Genomic DNA, 22,953 nt, shown 5'->3' on the forward strand with positions numbered 1-22,953 from the left:
CTCCCGAGTAGCTGGGATTACAGGCACCTGCCACCACACGCAGCTAAATGTTGTATTTTTAGTAGAGACGGGGTTTCACCATGTTGGCCAGGATGGTCTTGAACTCCTGACCTCAGGTGATCCACCTGCCTTGGCCTCCCAAATTGCTGGGATTACAGGCGTGAGCCACCGCCCCTGGCCACAGTAGGTCATCTTTCAAGAAGAGCCCTAGAAAGTGGAATGAATTACATTCAAATCAAGTCAACAACTGCTTTCTAATCTATACAAGTGCAAAATAAGAACACTTAATGACACCCTTCATGATGCCAACGATTCCCCCCGCATCGCCCACTGTAGGGCTATCTCTGTGACCGACATTGCATTAGGGCTCTTGTTGCATTCTGTTCAGTTTGTTTATGGTTAATGAGAAGTATTTTCATTGCAGCACAGGAGGATCCTCTATATGGGGAAGTAATAGAACAGGAGAAATGTGTGCCTGTGTCCACGCGGAGAGAGAGGATGTTTAAATCAGTCTGCTACGCGGAATTCCTCCACCAAGTGATCAAAAAAATCATGCTACATTCCTCACTTCAGAAGTTATCTGGAGCCAGGCGTGGTGGCTCACACCTGTAATCCCAGCACTTTCCGGGGCCGAGCCTGGTAGATCACTGAGGTCTCAGGAGTTCGAGACCAGCCTGACCAACATAGTGAAACCCTGTCTCTACTAAAAATACAAAAAAAAAGAAAAAAAGAAAAAAATTAGCTGGGCATGGTAGTGCATGCCTGTAATCCCAGCTACTCGGGAGGCTGAGGCAGGAGAATTGCTTGAACCTGGGAGGTGGAGGTTGTAGTGAACCAAGATTGTACCACTGCACTCCATCTTGGGCAACAGAGAGCAAGACTCTGTCTCAAAAAAAAAAAAAAAAAAAAAAAGTTTCCTGGAGATACATGTAAATTCTCTTCTGTCATCTTTTATTCTCCATAACAACCCAAGGATGGCTTATGTCATTTAGAATTTTAAAAATAATTGTGCTTGTAGAATGTAAAGAGTGGGGCTGGCTTCTGCTGTGTGACCCACAGCCTCTCCCGGTGGCCTGCAGGTGCGACTCTGATAGTGTGGGAGGTAGCAAGCATGCCAGTGACACGCTGGTGGGCTTCATATCTGCCCCACCTTGGCCAACTCACCAGACCTTCTTTATGCTCCTTTCAGAAGCTATGTGCTTTGGAGAGCCATTGCCTGAAAAGCCCCCTTCTCCTTAACCACTAAGGAAATTTCACTAAATAAAGGCAGCCTGTGTCCTGCTTCAGTAACAGGACACCTGTGTACATCCTCAGGTCCTCATTCAAAGCTGGCCGGGAGCAGCACCTTCAGAAGGGCCCTTGGCATGGGCCATTCGCTGCTGTCTTCCCCAGCTCTCAACTCTGGCTGCACAGAGTCAAGACCCAGTGCACAGGGGAGTCACTACAGGCGAGAGGCCTCCACAGGAGTAACTGATTTGTGCACAAAAATTGCAAAGTGAAGTTTAATAAATGACAGTGGAAAGGCCCAGAAATTCACAACTAAAACAACTGTAGAAACCCTAATCTCCACACATAAATATATACATCATTATTTGTCAAGTTAAAAAGAACACTAATCTTCAGCTTTCTTCATTTATCTAATTTGTTTTCCTTTGACAAGGAAAGAACAAGATTAGTGCATAAGATGCTTGAATTATTTCTTCACGTTATGTCCATCGCAATAGGTCACCAGTCTACTAATACTCTCAGCCTATTCCTAGTCCTTTGATTGTGAAGATTTTCATTGTAGGCAGTTCCCAAATATTTCATCACCATTTCTTAAAAGTAGAGACACAAGGATTCTCTTGCTATCATCCCTCCCCCTTTAAGAAATTAAAACTGCACAGCAAAATGAACTATCATCAGAGTGAAGCAATAACCTACAGAATGGGAGAAAATTTTCACAACCTATCCATCTGACAGTGGTCTAATCTCCAGAGTCTACAAGGAACTTAAATTTACAAGGAAAAAAAAAAAATCCCCACTAAAAACTGGGCAAATGGCCGGGCGCAGTAGCTCAAGCCTGTAATCCCAGCACTTTGGGAAGCCAAGGTGGGTGGATCACCTGAGGTCAGGAGTTTGAGACCAGCCTGGCCAACTTGGTAAAATTAGCCAGGCGTGGTGGTGGGCACCTGTAATCCCAGCTACTTAGGAGGGTGAGACAGGAGAATCGCTTGAACCTGGGAGGCGGTGGTTGCAGTGACCTGAGATCACGCACTGTACTCCAGCCTGAGCGACAGAGCGAGACTCTGGCAAAAAAACAAACAAACAAACAAACAACTGGGCAAAGGACCTGAACAGACACTGCTCAAAAGATATACATGTGGCCAACAAGCGTATGAAAAAAAATCAACAATATTGATCATTAGAGAAATGCAAATCAAAACTACAATGAGATACCATCTCATGCCAGTCAGAATGGCCATTATTAAAATGTCAAAAAACAACAGATGCTGGTGAGGTTGCAGAGAAAAAGGAATCCTGTTATACTGTCGGTGGGAATGTATATTAGTTCAACCATTGTGGAAGACAGTGTGGCGATTCTCAAAGACCTAGAGGCAGAAATACCATTTGACCCAGCAATCCCATCACTGGGTATATACCCAAAGGAATATAAATCATTCTGTTATAAAGATACATACATGAGTATGTTCACTACAGGACTATTCACAGCACCAGAGACATGGAATCAACCTAAATGCCCATCAGTGATAGACTGGATAAAGAAAATGTGGTACATGTACACCATGGAATACTATGCAGCCATAAAAAGGAATGAGATCATGTCCTTTGCAGGGACATGGATGGAGTTGGAAGCCATTCCTCAGCAAACTAATGCAAGAACAGAAAACCAAACACCACATGTTCTCACTTAGAAGTGGGAGCTGAATGATGAGAACACATGGACACATCAGGAGGAACAACACACACTAGGGCCTGTTGGGGGACAAGGGAGAGCATCAAGAAGAATCAGCACCCCATTAGGGTGCTGACCTTAATACCTAGGTGATGGGATGATCTGTGCAGCAAACTACCATGGCACACGTTTACCTGTGTAACAAATCTGCACATCCTGCACATGTATCCCGAAACTTAAAATAAAAGTTGAAGAAAAAATATATATAAATAATTTTAAAAACAAAGTAAAAATGTTTTTAATGACATATTTTACCTTTTGCTTTCCTTCTGTTCCTTTCCTTTCCTCTCTCCTCCTCTCCCCTTTTTCTTCATTTTATTTTATTTTATTTTATTTTATTTTATTTTATTTTAAGACAGGGTCTTTGCTCTGCCACCGAGTCTGGAGCACAGTGACACCATCATAGCTCACTGAAGCCTTGAACTCCTTGGCTAAAGCAATCCTCCTACCTCAGCCTCCCGAGTAGCTGGGACTACAAGCACATGCCAACACACTCAGCTAATTTTTAAATTTTTTGTAGAGATAGGGTCTCATTATATTGCTCAGGCTGGTCTTGAACTCCTGGGCTCAAGCGATCCTCCTGCCTTGGCCTCACAAAGTGCTGGGATTACAGGTGTGAGCAACCATACCTGGTCCTTTTTTTTTTTCCTTTTAGAACACTGTTCTTAGAGTGAGATTTTTTTTTCATGTTTCATTTCTTACATATTTTCTCAAGTTGTGGATTGGGTCAAGGTACTTTAAAACTCTTCCCAGAAAAGACTGGTGAAGAGAAGCCCAAGGTCAGTATAATGTTTCTTCAAGATGCTTTCCAGAGAATCTAAAGGAAAGTCAATACCAGGATAATCCAAACTTTTAGACTCCCCAGTCCCAATATCAATTAATGATATAAGTAGTTTATAATTGATTCATGCTGGCTGGGCACAGCGGCTCATGTCTGTAATCCCAGCACTTTGGGAGGCTGAGGTGGGCGGATCATGTGAGGTCAGGAGTTCAAGACCAGCCTGACCAACATGGTGAAACCCCATCTCTACTAAAAAAATAAAATAAGCCAGGCATGGTGACGTGCACCTGTAGTCCCAGCTACTCGGGAGGTAGAGACAAGAGAACTGCTTGAACCCAGGAGTCAGAGGTTGCAGTGAGCTGAGATTGTGCCACTGCACTCTAGCCCGGACAACAGAGCAAGACTCTATCTCAAAAAATAAAACATAAAATGACTCATGTTGACCTTCTGTGTGACACTCATACTATTCAGTTCTTTTTTTTTTTTTGAGACAGCGTCTCACTCTGTCATCCAGGTGGGAGGCCAGTGGTGCCATCTTGGCTCACTGCAGCCTCCTCCTCCTGGGTTCAAGCGATTCTCCTGCCTCAGCTTTCCAAATAGCTGGGACTACAGGCATATGCCACCACGCCCAGCTAATTTTTGTATTTTTAGTAGAGATAGGGTTCTCCATGTTGCCCAGGCTGGTCTCGAACTCCTGATCTCTCTTATTTTTTATTTTATTTTATTTTTTTTGAGACAGAGTTTTACTCTTATTGTCCAGGTTAGAGTACAGTGGCACAATCTTGGCTCACTGCAACCTCCGCCTTCTGGTTTCAAGCAATTCTTCTGCCTCAGCCTCCCAAGTCACTGGGATTACAGGTGCCCACCACCATGCTGAGCTAATTTTTGTAATCTTAGTAAAGATGGGGTTTTGCCATTTTGGCCAGGCTGGTCTTGAACTCCTGACCTCCGGTGATCTGCCTGCGTTGACCTCCCAAAGTTCTGGGATTATAGGTGTGAGCCACCACACCCGGCCCTTTATTTATTTATTTATTTATTTATTTTAGATGAAGTTTCACTCTTTTTGACCAGGCTGGAGTGCAATGGTGCAATCTCAGCTCACTGCAACCTCCACCTTCCTGGTTCAAGTAATTTTCCTGCCTTAGCCTCCCGAGTAGCTGGGATTACAGGCGCACACCACCACGCCCAGCTAATTTTTGTAATTTTAGTAAGGACGGGGTTTTGCCATTTTGGCCAGGCTGGTCTTGAACTCCTGACCTCAGGTGATCCGCCTGTGTTGGCCTCCCAAAGTTCTGGGATTCCAGGCATGAGCCACTGCACCCAACCTATTCAGTTCTTTATATTCTGTTAATTTTTTTCAGAGATTGGGTCTCCCTATATTACCCAAGCTGGAATACAACAGCATGATGGTGGCTCACTGCAGCCTCGACCTCCTGGGATCAAGCAATCCTCCTGCTTCAGCCTCCTGAGTAGCTAAGACTACAGGCATGAGCCACCAAACCTGGTTAATCTTTTTAATTTTTTGTAGGCCAGGTGCGGTGGCTCATGCCTATAATCCCAGCACTTTGGGAGGCCAAGGTTGGCGGATCACCTGAGGTCAGAAGTTTGAAACCAGCCTGACCAACATGGTAAAATCCCATCTCTTCTAAAAATACAAAAATTACCCAGGCATGTTGGCACACGCCTGTAATCTCAGCTATTTGGAAAGCTAAGGCAGGAGAATCACTTGAACCCGGGAGGTAGAGGTTGCTATGAGCTGAGATCGCGCCAGGCTACACTCCAGCCTGGGCGACAGAGAGAGACCAAAAAAAAAAATTTTTTTTTTTTTTTTTAGAGACAGGGTCTTGCTATGTTGTCCAGGCTGGTCTGAAACTGCTGACCTCAAGCGATCCTCCTTCCTCAACCTGCCAAAGCTATTCAGTTTTGTTTTGTTTTTTTAAGACAGATTCTTGCTCTGTCACCTAGGCAGAGTGCAGTAGCACAATCATGGCTCACTGCTGGCTCAACTCCCTGGGCTCAAGTGATCCTCCCACTTAGGCCTCCCAAGTAGCCAGGACCACAGGTGTGCACTACCATGGCCAGCTCATTGTTTTATTTTTTTGCAGAGACGAGATCTCACAAGGTTGCCCTGGCTGGTTTTGAACTTCTGGCTTCGAGCAATCTTCCTGCCCAAGTTTCGGGATTATAGATTTGAGCCACAGAACCCGGCCCACTATTCACACACTTAATACACCAAGCCTTGCAGAAACCGCCAACATCTTTAAATGGAACTATCAGCTTCTAATGTAGCTCAAGGATCCCAAAAGTCCCTTTGATTAGGCCTTGGTCAGGATTTGGATGTAGAGAAGAGAAATTATGTCCTGGTGACAGGCCCTGCCTGGCAATGTTAACTGGGCAGTTATTCTAAACCACATCAAATGATCTGATTGATCTTAGGTGGGGCACAGGCACTTACATTCTTCTAAAGCTTCCCAGGCAATTTTCATGCACAGCCAGCATTTAAAACTCTTTTCCTAGGGTGAAACCCATATCTTAGTTTGCCAACTGGATGCTTTCTCAACTTCCCAAATCCCTGATTGGGGTCCTAGATTTGACATACTACTATGCTTCTGGGAGGGGAGGGGAGTGGTGGGAGTGACGGAATGATGGTGTTGGCCCAGTCGGCCCCTGGCAGGATGGGGGTAATAGTGGGAGCAGGGGCAGCCTTGCAGGAGGTAGGCTCTTACATACAGCATTTGGTCTGTGCTTTAATCCAAATGCAAGTCTATGATTCAAGAGTCTTTTCTCCCCGTGGTCCTTTCTGACTCAGACTCTGAGAAGAGCTGGCAGGAATGAGTTCATCAAATGCCTTGGTCATGATAGGAAGGATGAGGTAGCATGATACCACAAGAGGCATGGGGGAGAGGAGAAAAGAGAGAAAAGAGAGCACCAGAAAAGAACAGAAAAAGGCACTGAAGGGGGAAGTAGAAAGACAAAGCATGAACAGGATCAAATTCTCAGTCCCAACATAGAGATTGCCGTGCTTTCTCTGACCCTGATAGTTTTGGTTTCTTTCTGGGACATTAGTATAATAGAAAATGGCTGTAAGAGTTAGAAGAGCAAGTGATTTTCTGAGCCAGTGGGATGTCTCAGGGTCCCTTAAAAAAAAAGTATGTTGTTTGATTATGCATAAAATTTCCTTAAGGAGAGCCCACATTTTCTTTTCTACATTAAAAAAAAAAAAAACTAGGACTGGAGCTGGGTTCAGTGGCTCAAGCCTGTAATCCTAGCACTTTGGGAGGCCGAGGCAGGCGAATCACTTGAGGCCAGGAGTTTGACACCAGCCTGGCCAACATGGACAAACCTCATCTCTACCAAAAAAAAAAAAAAAAAAAATTAGCCAGCCATGATGGCTCGTGTCTGTAATCCCAGCTACTTGGAAGGCTGAGGCAGGAGAATCACTTGAACCCGGGAGGTGGAGGTTGCAGTGAGCCAAGATCATGCCACTGCACTCCAGCCTCGGTGACACAGCAAGACTCTGTCTCAAAAAAACAAAAAAACAAACAAACAAAAAAAACAGGACTGGGTGTGGTAGTTTGTGCCAGTAATCCCAGCACTTTGTGAAGCTTGAGCCCAGGAGTTCAAGACCAGCTTGGGCAACATAGTGAGATCCCATCTCTACAGAAAATTTAAAAACCAGCCAAGCATGGTGGTGTACTCCTAGCTACTCAAGAGGCTGAGGTGGGAGGATTACTTGACCCCAGGAAGTCAAGGCCACAGTGAATAAATAAGGCTGAAAATAAAACCCCACCCAAGGAAAAGTAACAAGATTTAAAGCTATACTTTCAAACAAAGTCCTGGACAGAAGATTCTGGAAAGATGATCGAATAGGAAGCACCAAGAATCGGTCTCCCTATCTAGACAACAATTACTTGGGCAGAATCTCTTTGTCATAACTATTTCAGAACTCTGGAATCTATTGAAGACTTGCAGCTTTCAGCAGAAGACTTAGATGGTAAATTGTGGATAATTTTGGTCAATTTCAGCTCTTGGTGCAGTAGCAGCTACCCTTTTCCTTACCACCTTTCCCCACGGCAGGCAGCTATGCATGTGTTTCTTTTTCTTTTTTCTTTTTTTTTTTTTTGGAGACAGAGTCTCTGTCACCCAGGCTGAAGTGCAGTGGCTCAATCTCGACTCACTGTAACCTCCACCTCCCAGGTTCAATCAATTCTGCCTCAGCCTCTCGAGCAGCTGGGACTACAGGTGCGTGCCACCACACCCAGCTTATTTTTGTATTTTTTAATAGAGACAGGGTTTCACTATGTTGGCCAGGCTGGTCTTGGGGGCCTCATGATCCGCCTCCCAAAGTGCTGGGATTAAAAGCATGAGCCACCGGGCCCGGCCGCATGTGTTTCTAAGGCAGATTGAACCAACTTGCAGGAGCCAGGGTCGACAAAGAAGCCCTGTCCTCCAACTATTAGGAATCTCCACAAATATGAGAATCACTGGTTTCTGCTTTTGATCACAGAGGCACAGACGAAGAAGCAGGTGGACGTTTTTGTTGTACCTCTGTCATTGTGGCAAGACCCTCCTCTGGATATGAAGGGCCAGCGCCCTTCGCCCACCTTCATTTTTTCTTTCTTTCCCCCTTGGGAGTCAAATACTAAAGTCTGGGATAGTCAAAAGCAACTGAATATACAGGAAAAATTAGGAAGTACTCACACCTCCCAGGGAAAGGTGCAGGCTCACAAGGGGCCTCAGAAAACATCAGCTTTCCATCTCAGCCTAACTTCTTGTCACAGAGGCAGCAAACAACATTAAAATAACAACAAGAACAATAAACAAAAACCATAACAAAGAACAGCAAACTCTGAGAATCTGATTTCCAGAGTTACCGTGTTTTAGTTACTTATGTAGAGACAGAGTCTCACTCTGTCACCCAGGCTGGAGTGCAGTGGGACGATTTTGGCTCACTGCAACCTCTACCTCCCAAAGAAACAAAAAAAAATTCTAGAGCTGAAAAGCACAATAAAATGAAAAATTCACTAGAGGGATTTAAAGGCAGATTTGAGCAGGCAGAAGGAGTCAGTAAAGTTAAAGAAAAGACAATGGAAATAATTGAGTCTAAGGAACAGAAGGAAAAAAGAAGAAAAGTAAACAGAATCTAAGGGACTTGTGGGACACCATCAAGTGGACCAACATGCATATTGTAAAAGTCTAATCTCAGAAGAAGAAGAGGGAAGCTAAGAGAATATTCAAAAAAGTAATAGCTGAAAACATCCCAAACTTGAAAGATATGAATATAAACATCCAAGAAGCTCAATAAACTCCAGGTAAGATAAACTCAAAGACCCAGACCAAGACACATTAGAATCAGACCTTTGAAAGACAAAGAGAAAATCTTGAGAGCAGCAAGGGGGAAGGGGTTCATCACATACAAGCGTCTCTCAATAAGACTGTCAGCACATTTCTCCCAGAAACTCTGCGGGCCAGAAGACAGTGGGCGAACGTATGCAAAGTGCTAAAAGAAAATAAAACCAACAACAACAAGAATCCTATATCTGGCTTAACAGTTCTTCAAAAGTGGGGACAAATTAAGACATTCCCAGATAAAAAATGAGGGAGAGCCAGGTGTGGTGGTGTGTGCCTGCAATCCTGGTTGCTCAGGAGACTGAGGTGAGAGGATCACTTGAGCCCAGGAGTCTGAGACCAGCCTGAGTAACACGGCAAGATCCTGTCTCAAAAAAAAAAATAGAAAGAGAAAGAGAGAGAAAGAAAGGAAAAAGGGAAAGAAAGGGAGAAAGAAGGAAAGAAAAAGAAAGAGAAAGAAAGAAAGAAAGAAAGAAAGAAAGAAAGAAAGAAAGAAAGAAAGAAAGAAAGAAAGAAAGAAAGAAAGAAAGAGAAAGAAAGAAAGAGAAAGGGAAGGAAGGGAGGAAGGGAGGGAGGGAGGGAGGGAGGAAGAAGAAAAGAAAAAAGAAAAAAAAAGAGAAAAGAAAAGAGAGAATTACCACTAGACCTGGCCCACAATAAATGCTCAGGAAAGTCATACAGTGTGAAATGTAAGGACATTAGACAGTAACTGGAAGCCATATGGAGAAACAAAGATTCCAATAAAGGTAAATATATGGGCCATTATAAAAGGTGGTACTATTGTAACAAAGGTTTTTAGCTTCACTTTTTGTTTTCTATATGATAGACTATATGATAGTCTCTTAAGAGACTAATACATTTTAAAAATTAGTCAAAAAGCTAGTATTATTATAACTTTGGGTTGTAATTCCACATTTTGTTTTTTTACTTTTAAGACACAAAAGCACTTAAAATAATTATTAGTTTATGACTTGGGGCAGCACATTATAAACATGTAATTTCGTGACACCAACAAACAAGAGGAGTGAGGACCTAGCTATAAAGGAGCGTAATTTTATTTTATTTTTTTTTTTATTTTTGAGACAGAGTCTCGCTCTCTTGCCCAGGCTGGAGTTCAGTGGCACAATCTCGGCTCACTACAACCTCCGCCTCCTGGGTTCAAGCAATTCTCTGCCTCAGCCTCTCGAGTAGCTGGGATTACAGGCACCTGCCACCACACCCAGCTAATTTTCGTATTTTTAATAGAGATGGGGTTTCGCCATCCTGGCCAGGCTGGTCTTGAACTCCTGACCTCGCGATCTAGCTGCCTCAACCTCCCAAAATGCTGGGATTACAGGCATGAGCCACCGCCCAGCCTTGTATGTTATTTAAGTTAAATTGGTATAAATCCAGATTAGAATTTTATAACTTTAGGAAGTTAAATGCGATCTCCATGGTAACCACAGAGAAAATAGCTGTAGATATACACACAACGAAATGAGAAATTAACTTAAATTTTCCACTATAAAAAATCAAGTAAACACAAAAGATAGTAAGGCAGGAAGCATGGAACCACTTATGTGCTATCTTCAGATTATTTTTATTAGATCCAAAGACACAATCCATTGGAAGTGAAAAAATGGAAAAAGATATTCCATGCAAATAGTAAGTAAGATAGGCCAGGATGACTATACTAATATTAGACAAAATAGACTTTAAATTTTTTAAAGTTACAGTTGACAAAGAAAGACACTATAGATTAATTAAAAGGTTTGGTACAGCAAGAAGATATAATAATTATATGGCTGGGGGGCAGTGGCTCATGCCTGTAATCCCAGTATTTTGGGAGGCTGAGGTGGGCAAATCACTTGAGCCCAGGAGTTTGAGACCGGTCTGGGCAACATAGTGAAATCCCATCTCTACAAAAAATTTTAAAAATTAGCCAGGCATGGTGGCACGTGCATGTGGTCCCAGCTACTTGAGAGGCTGAGGTGGGAGGATCACTTGAGCCCAGGAGGTTGAGGCCACAGTGAACTATAATCATGCCACTGCACTCTAGCTTGGGCAACAGAGAGAGAACTTGTCTGAAAATTATAAGCATTTGCTGGGTGTGGTGGCTCATGCCTGTAATCTCAGCACTTTGGGATGCCAAGGAAGGTGGATCACCTGAGGTCAGGAGTTTGAGACCAGCCTGACCAATATGGTGAAACCCCATCTCACTAAAACAATACCATAATTAGCCAGGCGTGGTGCTCTGTACCTGTAGTCCCAGAATCACTTGAACCTGGGAGGTGGAGGCTGAAGTGAGTCGAGATCATGCCACTTCACTCCAGACTGGGTGACAGAGCAGGACTCTGTCTCAAAAAAAAAAAAAAAAAAATATATATATATATATATATATACACACACACACACACACACACACATCTATGCACCTCACAGACCATCAAAATATGTAAAGCACAAACTAATAGAATTGGAGGGAGAAATAAACAGTTCTATAATAAAAGTTGTAGACTTCAGTGCCCCACTATCAATAATGGATAGAACCACCAGACAGAAGATAAGTAAGGAAATAGATGATTTAACAAAATAACCAACTGTATGTCTATTAGACATATACGGACATAGAACATGCTACCCAACAACAAAAGGATACACACTCTTCTCAGGTGTACATGGAAAGTTTTCCAGGGTAGACCCTATGTTAGGCTACAACCCAACGGTCGATTGTTTAAAATATCATACAATGTGGCCAGGCGCGGTGGCTCACACTTGTAATCCCAGCACTTTGGGAGGCCAAGGCGGGTGGATCATGAGGTCAGGAGATCGAGACCATCCTGGCTAACATGGTGAAACCCCGTCTCTACCAAAAACACAAAAAATTAGCCAGGCGTGGTGAGAGGCGTCTCTACTAAAAATAAAAATTTAGCCAGGCATGAACCCCAGAGGCAGAGCTTGCAGTGAGCCAAGATAGTGCCACCGCACTCCGGTCTGGGCAATAGAGCAAGACTCCCTCTCAAAAAAAAAAAAAAAAAATATATATATATATATATATATATATGTATATCATACAATGTATCCTCTCTGACCACAGTGGAATAAAGGTAGAGATCAATTACAGAAGTAAAGCTGGAAAATTCCTAGAAATTAAACAACACACCTTTTTTTTTTTTTTTTTTTGAGACAGGGTCTCACTCTTTCACCCAGGCTGGAGTGCAGTGGCATAATCACAGCTCACTGCAGCCTTAACCTCCCTGGGGGCTCAGGCAATCCTCCCACATCAACCTCCTGAGTAGCTGGGACTACAGGCACAGGCCACCACGTCTAGCTAATTTTTGTATTTTTTCTTTTGTAGAGACAGGGTCTTGCCATGTTGTCCAGGTTGGTCTTGAATTCTTGGGCTCAAGCAATCCACTGGCCTCCCAAAGTGCTGAGACTGCAGGCATGAGTCACTGCACCCAGCCCAATTATTTTATCATCAAATTAGATGACAAGGAATTATGCACTAAAGAAAAAAGTACCATATGGTAGGTCAACATTACCAACCTAAGCATTCTTCACAGCATTCTCAACTCACAAGAAAGCAACCGGCCAGAAAAATCAGGAAATTTCAGAAAGAATATCTCATTACAGCATCCTTTTTTTTCACTAAAACAGAAAATAAAAACGAAGCTGCAACCAAAATAAATTTCCAAATGGCTCATTTGTTAGGCAAGCACATTTACTGATAGTGAATTAATTAAATCATATTTTATTCCAGAAGCCAAAGAAATGTGTCCAGAGAAAATAAACTGGTTTAAGACTATTCACTTTTGGGTAAAAAACAGTCACTCAAACAGTTGAGGATATTGAGAGCAACATCAATAGCCAATTTTAAAACAACGCAAATTATTTTGAGTGATTTTCCTTGGCTTCTAATCACTCAACAGATATTTCCAACACTATTCAGTTGCTGTTTATTCAAAGAGTCAATGCCTGGTCTGAAGTCACTGAATATTAGCCTCTATGAATGGTCTACGTGGAACAAATGTAATTGAGAATATTTTTAGAGCACTCAAGAAAACACTAATTCAGTACAACCTCATGGGGAATCTACTAAGATGTGTTAAAATGGATAGTTATAAAAACTATCCATTTTATGGTGGTTCACGCCTGTAATCCCAATGCTTTAGGAGGTCAAGGTGGGAGGATGGCTTAAAGTCAGGAGTTCAAGACCAGCCTAGGCAACAGAGAGAGACCCCCCATCTCTACAAAAAATACAAAAATTAGTGAGGATGCTGGTGCATGTCTGTAGCCACAGCTACACAGGAGGCTAGGGTGGGAGGCTTGCTTGAGCCCAGGAGCTGGATGCTGTAGTGAGCTGTGATAGCACAACTGCACTCCAGCCTAGATGACAGAGTGAGATCTTATCCCCCAAAAAAACTATGTGGAGAAGATAAAGGCCTGGTTTAACAAATTTACAAAGTTTTTTTTTTTTTTAATTCGAGGTGTTGGAAGACTTCTTTGTATTCATTGTACTAGTCATCAGCAGGTACATATGTGAAAAATATTTGGTTATCATGTGTTATTCAACCAATAGTGTCAACAGTGAACTTCATTTGTTCTCAAGGGCTTAATAATGTTCAGTCTCGTGAATTTTTGTCATAAATAAGAAGCAAATATCTTCACTTGCCCTATCACACAGCAGTTCGATGGTTTTGCAGTGGTAAAATTGTACGGATTTTTTTTTTAACCTCATAGTTAAGATTCAAATTTTTCTAAAGGAGGACTTTCTGTGACCACTACAATTCTGAATGGCTTTGAAAAGTAGCTTCTGCGGCAGACTTGGTAATGTTTCTTAATGAATTAAGCCTAAAACTACAAGACGAAACAGAGGTTGTATGGAAAACTTCTATTCAGTAAAATCATTTGGATGACAACAATGTGGTTGGAACCATAAGCAATATCAAGCCGCTTTATTTACTCCCTCTGCTGTCAAAAATTAAAACAAGAAGATCTCCATCCCATACAAATTTGCAGAGAATACATTTTCCAAAACTGTTCCAGCAATATTTTTCATACCTCAATGCAACTGCAAAAGATATTCTCATATTTCTTTTTTTTTTTTTTTTTTTTTTTTTTTTGAGACGGAGTCTCGTTCTGTCGCCAGGCTGGAGCGCAGTGGCGCGATCTCAGCTCACTGCAAGCTCCGCCTCCCCGGTTTACGCCATTCTCCTGACTCGGCCTCCCGAGTGGCTGGGACTACAGGCGCCCGCCACCTTGCCCAGCTAATTTTTTGTATTTTTAGTAGAGACGGAGTTTCACCATGTTAGCCAGGATGGTGTCAATCTTCTGATCTCGTGATCCGCCCACCTTGGCCTCCCAAGTGCTGGGATTACAGGCGTGAGCCACCGCGCCCGGCCAGGATATTCTCATATTCCAAAACCCATTTAACTGTGCTGTTGAGGAGCCTCTACATAACCTTTAAGGGGAAATGATTAATCTTCGGTGTAGTAATGTGTTAAAAGGCAAATATCAAAGAAAGAATATAATAAAATCCTATAAATGCCCTCAAGCGGTGAATATAGACAATTAAAATCTTATGCTATGATTGATATCAGTGTCCAGCAGTATCTTATTTGTGTCAAAAAGACATTTCCTTGTTTTGTAAGTACCTATATAATACCTCAATTTGCCTGTTAGCCTACAGGGGGCTTTTCTTTGCAGAAAATAGAAAAGCCCCTCATCTAGAGGGCTGTAGGTGTCTGAAAGTTGCAGAAAAATGTCATTAAAAGTTGTGTTGAAGGCTGGGCACAGTGGCTCACGCCTGTCATTCCAGCAGTTTGGACCACCGAAGCAGGCGGAACACTTGCACCCAGGGGTTAGAGACCAGCCTGGGCAACATAATGAAACTCCATCTCTACAAAAACTACAAAAATTAACCAGGAGTGGTGGCTCGTGCCTGTAGTCCCAGCTACTCGAGAGGCTGAAGCAGGAGGATCTCTTAAGCCCATGAGATCGAGGCTGCAGTGAGCTGTGATTGTACTACTGTCTTCCAGCCTGCACGACAGAGTGAGATCCCATCTCAAAAAAAAAAAAAAAAAAAAAGTGACACTGAAGGATTGCTTGCCAGGGAAAGCTTGGTTAAGTACGAAGTCTAATTATTCCAATTTAGCAAACAAAACCTTATCTGCAGTCATGTTACTTTAATCAAAAATAAAAGTGGGCCTGAAGCTACGTCTTTCTACTACTATAAACCTAACATGAGCAATTTAGTTTCAGCAAACACCACCATCTGTCTCATCGGTGCTGCCAATTTTAATTTTTATTAGTTTTATAGTTTTGTTTGTATTTCATTTGTACATCTTGTATTGGATTCAGACACCAATAACACTAAGGAATTTAATATTATGTTTGCTCATATGTATGTAACATTATATTAAAAATAGCCTTTATTTATTTTTGTCAAGACGTGGTTTCACTATATTGCCCGGGCTGGTCTCAAACTCCCCAGCTAAAGCCACCTTCCTGCCTCCACCTCCCAAAGTGCTGGGATTTCAGGTGTGAGCTACTGCACCTGGCCAAAAAATAGTCTTAAGTCACAATTCTAAGTTGGACATTTATTTTTCTTTATAAGCGTCCCGTTAAATATTCAAATTTGAATGAGAACAATACAGCGAAGATTAGCATGGCCCCTGGGCAAGGATGACATGCAAATTCATGAAGAGTGCCATATTTTAATAAAATCTTGAGCTGATGTTCACCTCAAAAATCCATCCATCAATCAATACTTGATTTTGAGAAAACATTGCCTGAAGTTGAACATCCTCCCAAGATCAGAATAATTGTCTCAATCAGGTGTTAGATGTGAATATGAATGCAAAGCCCGAATCTTCCCAGATGTATTTTCACTTACTGAAAAGGAACCTTATGAATACACATAAATCTGCTACTTTGAGAAGTGTGAAAAAGCTAAGTGCAGTACTTCTCATCAAGTGGTCATGGAAATGGCGGTGTGTCCGGAAGAGGTTCTATTAGGCAGAATTGACCTTGACAGCAGTCTGGGCTTACCTCTTCAGATGCAGCAGTCCTCACCCTGAACATGCACAGAATTACCTGGAGAGCTTGTTTAACAGGTTCTCAACCTTCTCTTCCGAAGATTTTCACCCGGCAGTTCTAGAATGAGACCCAGGGATATGTATTTATAGTAAACATCTCAGAAGATTCTGACTGTGAGGATACATGGACCACAATATTTTGAGAAAAATGCCCTCATGACTCCTGATTTTCATGGCTTCATTCTGTCCTTCACTTTATTTATTTTTTTTTTTTGAGACGGAGTCTCGCTCTGTGGCCCAGGCTGGAGTGCAGTGGCCCCATCTCGGCTCACTGCAAGCTCCGCCTCCCGGGTTCACGCCATTCTCCTGCCTCAGCCTCCGAGTAGCTGGGACCACAGGCGCCCGCCACCACGCCTGGCTAGTTTTTTGTATTTTTAGTAGAGACGGGGTTTCACCATGTTAGCCAGGATGGTCTCGATCTCCTGACCTCATGATCCACCCGCCTCAGCCTCCCAAAGTGCTGGGATTACAGGCTTGAGCCACCGCGCCCGGCCCACTTTATTATTTATTTATTGAGATGGAGTCTCATTCTATTGTCCAGGCTCAAGTGCAGTGGTGTGATCTTGACTCACTGCAACCTCCACCCTCTGGGTTCAAGCGATTCTCCTGCCTCAGCCTCCCGGGTAGCTGGGATTACAGGTGCCCGCCACCATACCCAGCTAATTTTTGTATTTTTAGTAGAGACGAGGTTTCACCATGTTGGCCAGGCTGGTCTAGAGCTCCTGACCTCAAGCAGTCTGCCTCCCTCAGCTTCCTAAAGTGCTGGGATTACAGGTGTGAGCCACCGCGCCCGGCCTGTCCTTCACTTTAGGTCCCAGATCTTTTTCAAAGCTGCAAGCTTGTTTTGTCTGCAAGGACTCCCTACTGTACAAGGTGAGGTGGGAAGAGGTCAGCCATTCTATCTTGCTATTCTCTTCATCGTTATAAATCCTAAACCACACTTTCTGCAGAACATTCTAGAATATAGCAGTGCCTTGGGCTATTTTGTTTGTAACTAACTAGAAGCAATTTTCTTGCTTTCGGGTTTAAAGATTCAAATACCAAATAAGTCAACTTGCAGTTGAAGAATAAAATGTGACCAAGACTCATTCTCTATCATTCTAGTTATTTTTTTTAAAGTCTTAAACAACATAAACAATCGACACAGTCTTACATTTAGTGATTTTCTGAAATCTCCACTGAAGTTTCATACATACACAAAAAAGCCCTTGCTTCATTGCTTGCAAAATAGATGAATACCATCATGTTAGGCCAAAATAATTAGTCCAGCCCATGCTTAGTGGTTAATATTAATATAAAACCCCTACAACTCAATATTAGTCTCAATATAAGACATCAAAAACCTAGTGTTGGCAGGGAGCAGTGCTTCACACCTGTAACCTCAGCAGTTTGGGAGGCCGAGACAGGTGGATCACTTGAGTTCAGGAGTTTGAGGACAGCCTGGGCAACATGGTAAGACCTGCCCCACTTATCTTTACTAAAATTTTAAAAAAGATTAGCCAGGAGTGGTGGCATGTGCCTGTTGGGGCTGAGGTGGTGGGAGACTCACTTGAGCCTGGGAGGTGGAGGTTGCAGTGAGCCTAGATCATGCCACTGCACTCCAGTCTGGGCAACAGAGTGAGACCCTATCACTGAACCAAACAAAACAAACCTAGTCTCACTAAAAAAGACTTTTAAAAAGTGTAAAATTCAGGCCACTTCCTAAGCAAACATTGCTGAGGAAACCAAAGTGTTAGTTTGGTTTTCTTTTTCTTTTTTAGAGACAACGTCTCACTGTGTTGCTCAGGCTGGAGGGTGGTGGCATGATCACGGCTCACTGCAGCATCAGCCTCCTGGGCTTAAGTGATCCTCTGGTCTTGGCCTCCTGGAGTGCTGGGATTACAGGTTTGAGCCACACTGCACCCAGCCCTAGTCTGATTTTCTTTACTTTTCTTTTCTTTTTTTTTTTTTTGAGAGGGAGTTTCACCCTTGTTGCCCAGGCTGGAGTGCAATGGAATGATGATCTCAGCTCACTGCAACCTCCACCTCCCAGGGTCAAACAATTCTCCTGCCTCAGCCTCCCAAGTAGCTGGGATTACAGGCATGCACCACCATGCCTGGCTAATTTTTTTGTATTTTTGGTAGAGATGGGGTTTCGCCATGTTAGCCAGGCTGGTCTTGAACTCCTGACCTCAGGGGATCCGCCCACCTCGGCCTCCCAAAGTGGTGGGATTATAGGCGTGAGCCACCGTGCCCGGTCCCTAGTCTGATTTTCAATGAGTATGTTCCTCCACTGCCAGTCCCCACAACCCATTGCCTGTTAAAACACAAAGCATTTATTAGAAACAAAAGGTTTTTCTAGGAAGGGAAATATTTTTTAGCACTGGGAAATGACAGGGTTGAGGCTTACCTGGTAGCAAAAAGCCCTGGGGCGGTGACTTCTAGTCGCAGTTCAGCTCTTGATGTTGATGTGACTGGAGGAGACTTGGGTTCACTGCCTGATTTCCTGCCTGTGAACCTAGAAGAGCAAGCCCCTTGCGTTTCCAAGGAATCCCGAGTGTGGCACATAAAGTGATGGTGAAATAACAGCCTTGCTGTTTGTGACAGTTCCTGCACCCCTTCTGATGGCCCTGCCATTCAGATTATTCACCACTTGTTTATTCTCACTTTCTTTCTTTATTTTTCTTTTCTTTTCTTTTCTTTTTTTTCATTTATTTATTTATTTTGAGACAAGGTCTCACTCTGTCACCCAGGCTGGAGTACAGTGGTGCGATCCTAGCTCACTGCAGCCTCAAACTCCTGGGCTCAAGTGATCCTCCCACCTCAGCCTCCCCAAGTAGCTGGGACTACAGGTGTGCACCACCATGCCTGGCTAATTTTTAAATTTTTTGTAGACATAGGGTCTCACTATGTTGGTCTTGAACTGCTGGGCTCCAGTGATCCTCCCACCTCAGTCTCCTAACGTGCTGGGATTACATGCATGAGCTACTGTGCGTGGCCCTATTCTTAATTTCCACACCTTCTCTAGATCGTGCCCTGTTCCCTGACCTCCCAAGTCTCCTGGCTGCAGCGTCTGCTAGTGCACCCACCGAGCAAGCTTTTCACAAACATGACTCCTGACTCCCCAGTTCCCCTCCTGCCTGAGCGTTCTCAGGCCTGGCTCCTGTCGCACAGAGCTCACCTCCATGCCTCTGCCCGTGCTGTCCCTGGACAAGCCCCCCAGCCAGGCGGCTCTCAACCTGGTGGCCTCAGTGTGGTCTTCCCGGTATGAGGCTTACATCTCTCCTGACTCCCACCCACCCATCCCTCCCAGGGGCACGCCGTGTGCACTGTAATAATGCCCCTTGTGTGTCATCACTAGGTCATGGCCCTCCTCAGGGCCTGGGTCTCCCCTAACTTCCTTCAAGTTCTTAGTGCTCTGTGCACAGTGCACCATCTCCTCCCCGCTCTAACCCCCATGATAATTAGAGGTGAGACTTGTCATTCTTCAGTGGTTTGGCCTGTAAATTTGGGTTGACAAAAGATGAGTTGAATGGAAAAAGGACACAGGTTCAGGAAACCTAGAATACCCTGAAAATCCTGATTTTTATCCTCAACCTCAAGTATCTTGTTTCACACATGTCTAAAGATCAACTTACTTCCCAAGGTTTTTTCTGGCTAAATAGATTCCTTCTTTCTTTTTTTTTTCTTTTTTTCTTTTTTAGATGGCTCTGTCACCCAGGTTGGAGTGCAGTGGTGCATTCTCAGCTCACGGCAACCTCTGCCTCCTGAGTTGAAGACATTCTCCTGCCTCAGCCTCCCGAGTAGCTGAGATCACAGGCATGTGCTACCATGCCCAGCTAATTTTTGTATTTTTAGTATAGACGGGGTTTCACCATGTTGGCCAGGCTGGTCTCGAACTCTTGACCTCAGGTGATCCACCCACCTCGGCCTCCCAAAGTGCTGGGATTACAGGCGTGAGCCACTGTGCCCGGCCAGATTCCCTCTTTTCTTAATCAATAAACATTTCACAATGCCATAAACACCTTGAACTAAAAATATCATTTTAGCTTAGTATTTGTCCTTATACTATCACATTTTATATTTGGGAGGTGAAATGGTTTGGATCTGTGTCCCCGCCCAGATTTCATGTCAAACTGTAATCACCAGTGTTGGTGGTGGGGCCCGGTAGAGGCGATTGGATCATGGGGCAGAATGGCTTACCACCAGCCCCTTGGTGCTAGTTCTCGCAAAATCGGGTTGTTTTAAAGTGCGTGGCAACTCCCCTCTCTGGCTTGTGCTCCTCCGGCTCTCACTTTCACTTCAAAAATGAACTAATACAAGAGGGTATCCATATAATTCATTATTGTATATGGAAGCAGTAACATCCCACTAATGGGGCATCATAGGGAGGGGATACATCCCCTCTAAATGACATTTCTGGATAAATGAAAATGACCACCAGTCCTTTGACACTTTCACTTTTTTTTTTTTTTTGAGATGGAGCCTCGTGCTGTCACCCGGGCTGGAGTGCAGTGGCGTGATCTTGGCTCACTGCAACTTCCGCCTCCGAGGTTCAAGCCATTCTCCTGCCTCAGCCTCCTAAGTAGCTGGGATTACAGGCTCCCGCCACCATGCCTGGCTAACTTTTTGTATTTTTTTTTAGTGAAGACGGGGTTTCACTATGTTGGCCAGGCCGGTATTGAATGCCTGACCTCATGATCCACCTGCCTCACCCTTCTGAAGTGCTGAGATTACAGTCATGAGCCACTGTGCCTGGCTGAAAATTTCACCATATTTGATGGAAGTCTTGGTTTTTTAAACAACAAAATTAGGTATGACTATTCTTACATAATTGAGAATCAATGGATGTCTTTCTGAAATAGATAGATGCCTGCCTCCTTGTACAATGAAAAATCAACATAACTTTTTTCATGGCATCTCCAAAACACCACTGAAAGCCTCGTGATTGAATATTGTAATAATCTAGTACTAATTTTGCTTCTTGGAATTCTTGTCTCTCAGTACTAGATTGCCAGATGATGCTTTGTCCTGTTGTTTTACTTGCTAACACCTCCTAATGTACTGCTGCTCCTTGGCACCATACCTGGAAACCAGATCACCAAACTTAGGAGTTAGAAACATGCTCGTGGACGGTGGGGGAAAATGTAAAATGGTGCAGCCATTATGGAAAACAGTATGGCGGGTCTTCAAAAAGTTAAAAATGGAATTACCACATGATTCAGCAATGTCACTCCTGGATATAAACCACCCCCCGCCCCCGACCCTGAAAAATTGAAAGGAAGGTCTTCAATATTTGAACATCCATTTTCATACCAACATGATTCACAATAGCCAAAAGATGGACACAGCCCACGTGTCCATCAATGGCCAAATGGATAAAGAAAAGGTGGTATATCCATGCAGTGGAATATTACTCAGCCTTGAAAAGGAAGGAAATTCTGACATGCCACATAGATGAACCTTGAGAACACTATGCTAAGTGAAATAAGCCAGTCACAAAAGGACACATACTGTGTAATTACACTGATATGAGGTACCTTGAGTTCTCTTGTCTTCATAGAGATAGAAAGTAGAAGGTGGTTTCCAAGGACTGAAGGGAGGAAAAGTGGGGTATTGTTGTTTAATGGGTATAGAGATTCAGTATTGCAAGACAAACTAAACTGTACACTTAAAAATGGTTAAGATGTTGGCTGGGCGCGGCAGCGCACACCTGTACTCCCAGCACTTTGGGAGGTCAAGGCAGGTGGATTGCTTGATCTCAGGAGTTCAAGACCAGCCTGACCAACATGGCAAAACCCCGTCTCTACTAAAAATACAAAAATTAGCGGGGCGTGGTGGCATGTGCCTGTAATCCCAGCTACTTAGGGGGCTGAGGTGGGAAGATCACTTGGACTTGGAAGTGGAGGCTGTGGTGAGCTGAGATTGCCCAACTGCACTCCAGCATGAGTGACAGAGTGAGACCTTGTCTCAAAAAACAAACAAACAAATGAAAAAACAACAAAAAGAGACATTAAATTTTTTTTTTTTTTTTTTTTTTTGAGACGGAGTCTCGCTCTGTAGCCCAGGCTGGAGTGCAGTGGCCGGATCTCAGCTCACTGCAAGCTCCGCCTCCTGGGTTCACGCCATTCTCCGGCCTCAGCCTCCCGAGTAGCTGGGACTACAGGCGCCTGCCACCTCGCCCGGCTAGTTTTTGTATTTTTAGTAGAGACGGGGTTTCACCGTGTTAGCCAGGATGGTCTCGATCTCCTGACCTCGTGATCCGCCCATCTCGGCCTCCCAAAGTGCTGGGATTACAGGCTTGAGCCACCGCGCCCGGCCGAGACATTAAATTTTAAGATGTTAAATTTTATGCTATGTGTATATTGCCACAATTAAACATAAATTTTGAAAAAGGAGTTAGCATACATTAATTCATTCAAAAAACATTTCTTTGTGTTTATTATATATCAGACTCTGTTCTTGGCAGCAGGGATGAGGGGCTGAACAAAACAAAGTTTTGGCTTTCATAGAACTTGTGTCCTAGTATATAGTATATGATAGCAGACATAGCTTTGCTGTCCACCCAATCAAGTGCATCATTTCAGGTTATGGGTTTTCATAAAATAAATGTATTACCCAGAAAATCTGCAACTTGACCCATTTCAATGACGAATATATCTGAAGTTTAAATGTCTTAATTCTAAAACAGCATAATGATTACAATGTTTTAAATCAGGCCAGGCATGGTGGCTCACAGCTGTAATCCCAGTGCTTTCAGACGCTAAGGCAGGAAGGTTGCTTGAGCCCAGGAGTTGGAGGCTGCAGTA

At 43.5% G+C, this 22,953-nt stretch overlaps 1 protein-coding gene and 1 pseudogene across 1 annotated transcript in view; one reads left to right on the forward strand and one right to left on the reverse strand.

Moving 5' to 3' along the window:
• Nucleotides 1-19,475, reverse strand: part of CCNY (cyclin Y) — a 305,165-nt gene extending 285,690 nt beyond the window's left edge. The window contains exons 1-3 of the mRNA XM_025396336.1: nt 19,326-19,475; nt 18,555-18,662; nt 16,119-16,223 (exon numbers count right to left, since the gene is read on the reverse strand). The gene's annotated coding sequence lies outside the window, so the exon portion shown is untranslated. The remainder of the gene's footprint in view (nt 1-16,118; nt 16,224-18,554; nt 18,663-19,325) is intronic.
• LOC112632227 lies at nt 15,693-15,787 on the forward strand (annotated as a pseudogene).
• Nucleotides 19,476-22,953: the final 3,478 nt, after the last annotated feature.

The sequence above is a fragment of the Theropithecus gelada genome, chromosome 9 (assembly GCF_003255815.1).
Source record: "Theropithecus gelada isolate Dixy chromosome 9, Tgel_1.0, whole genome shotgun sequence".
Lineage (NCBI taxonomy): Eukaryota > Metazoa > Chordata > Mammalia > Primates > Cercopithecidae > Theropithecus > Theropithecus gelada.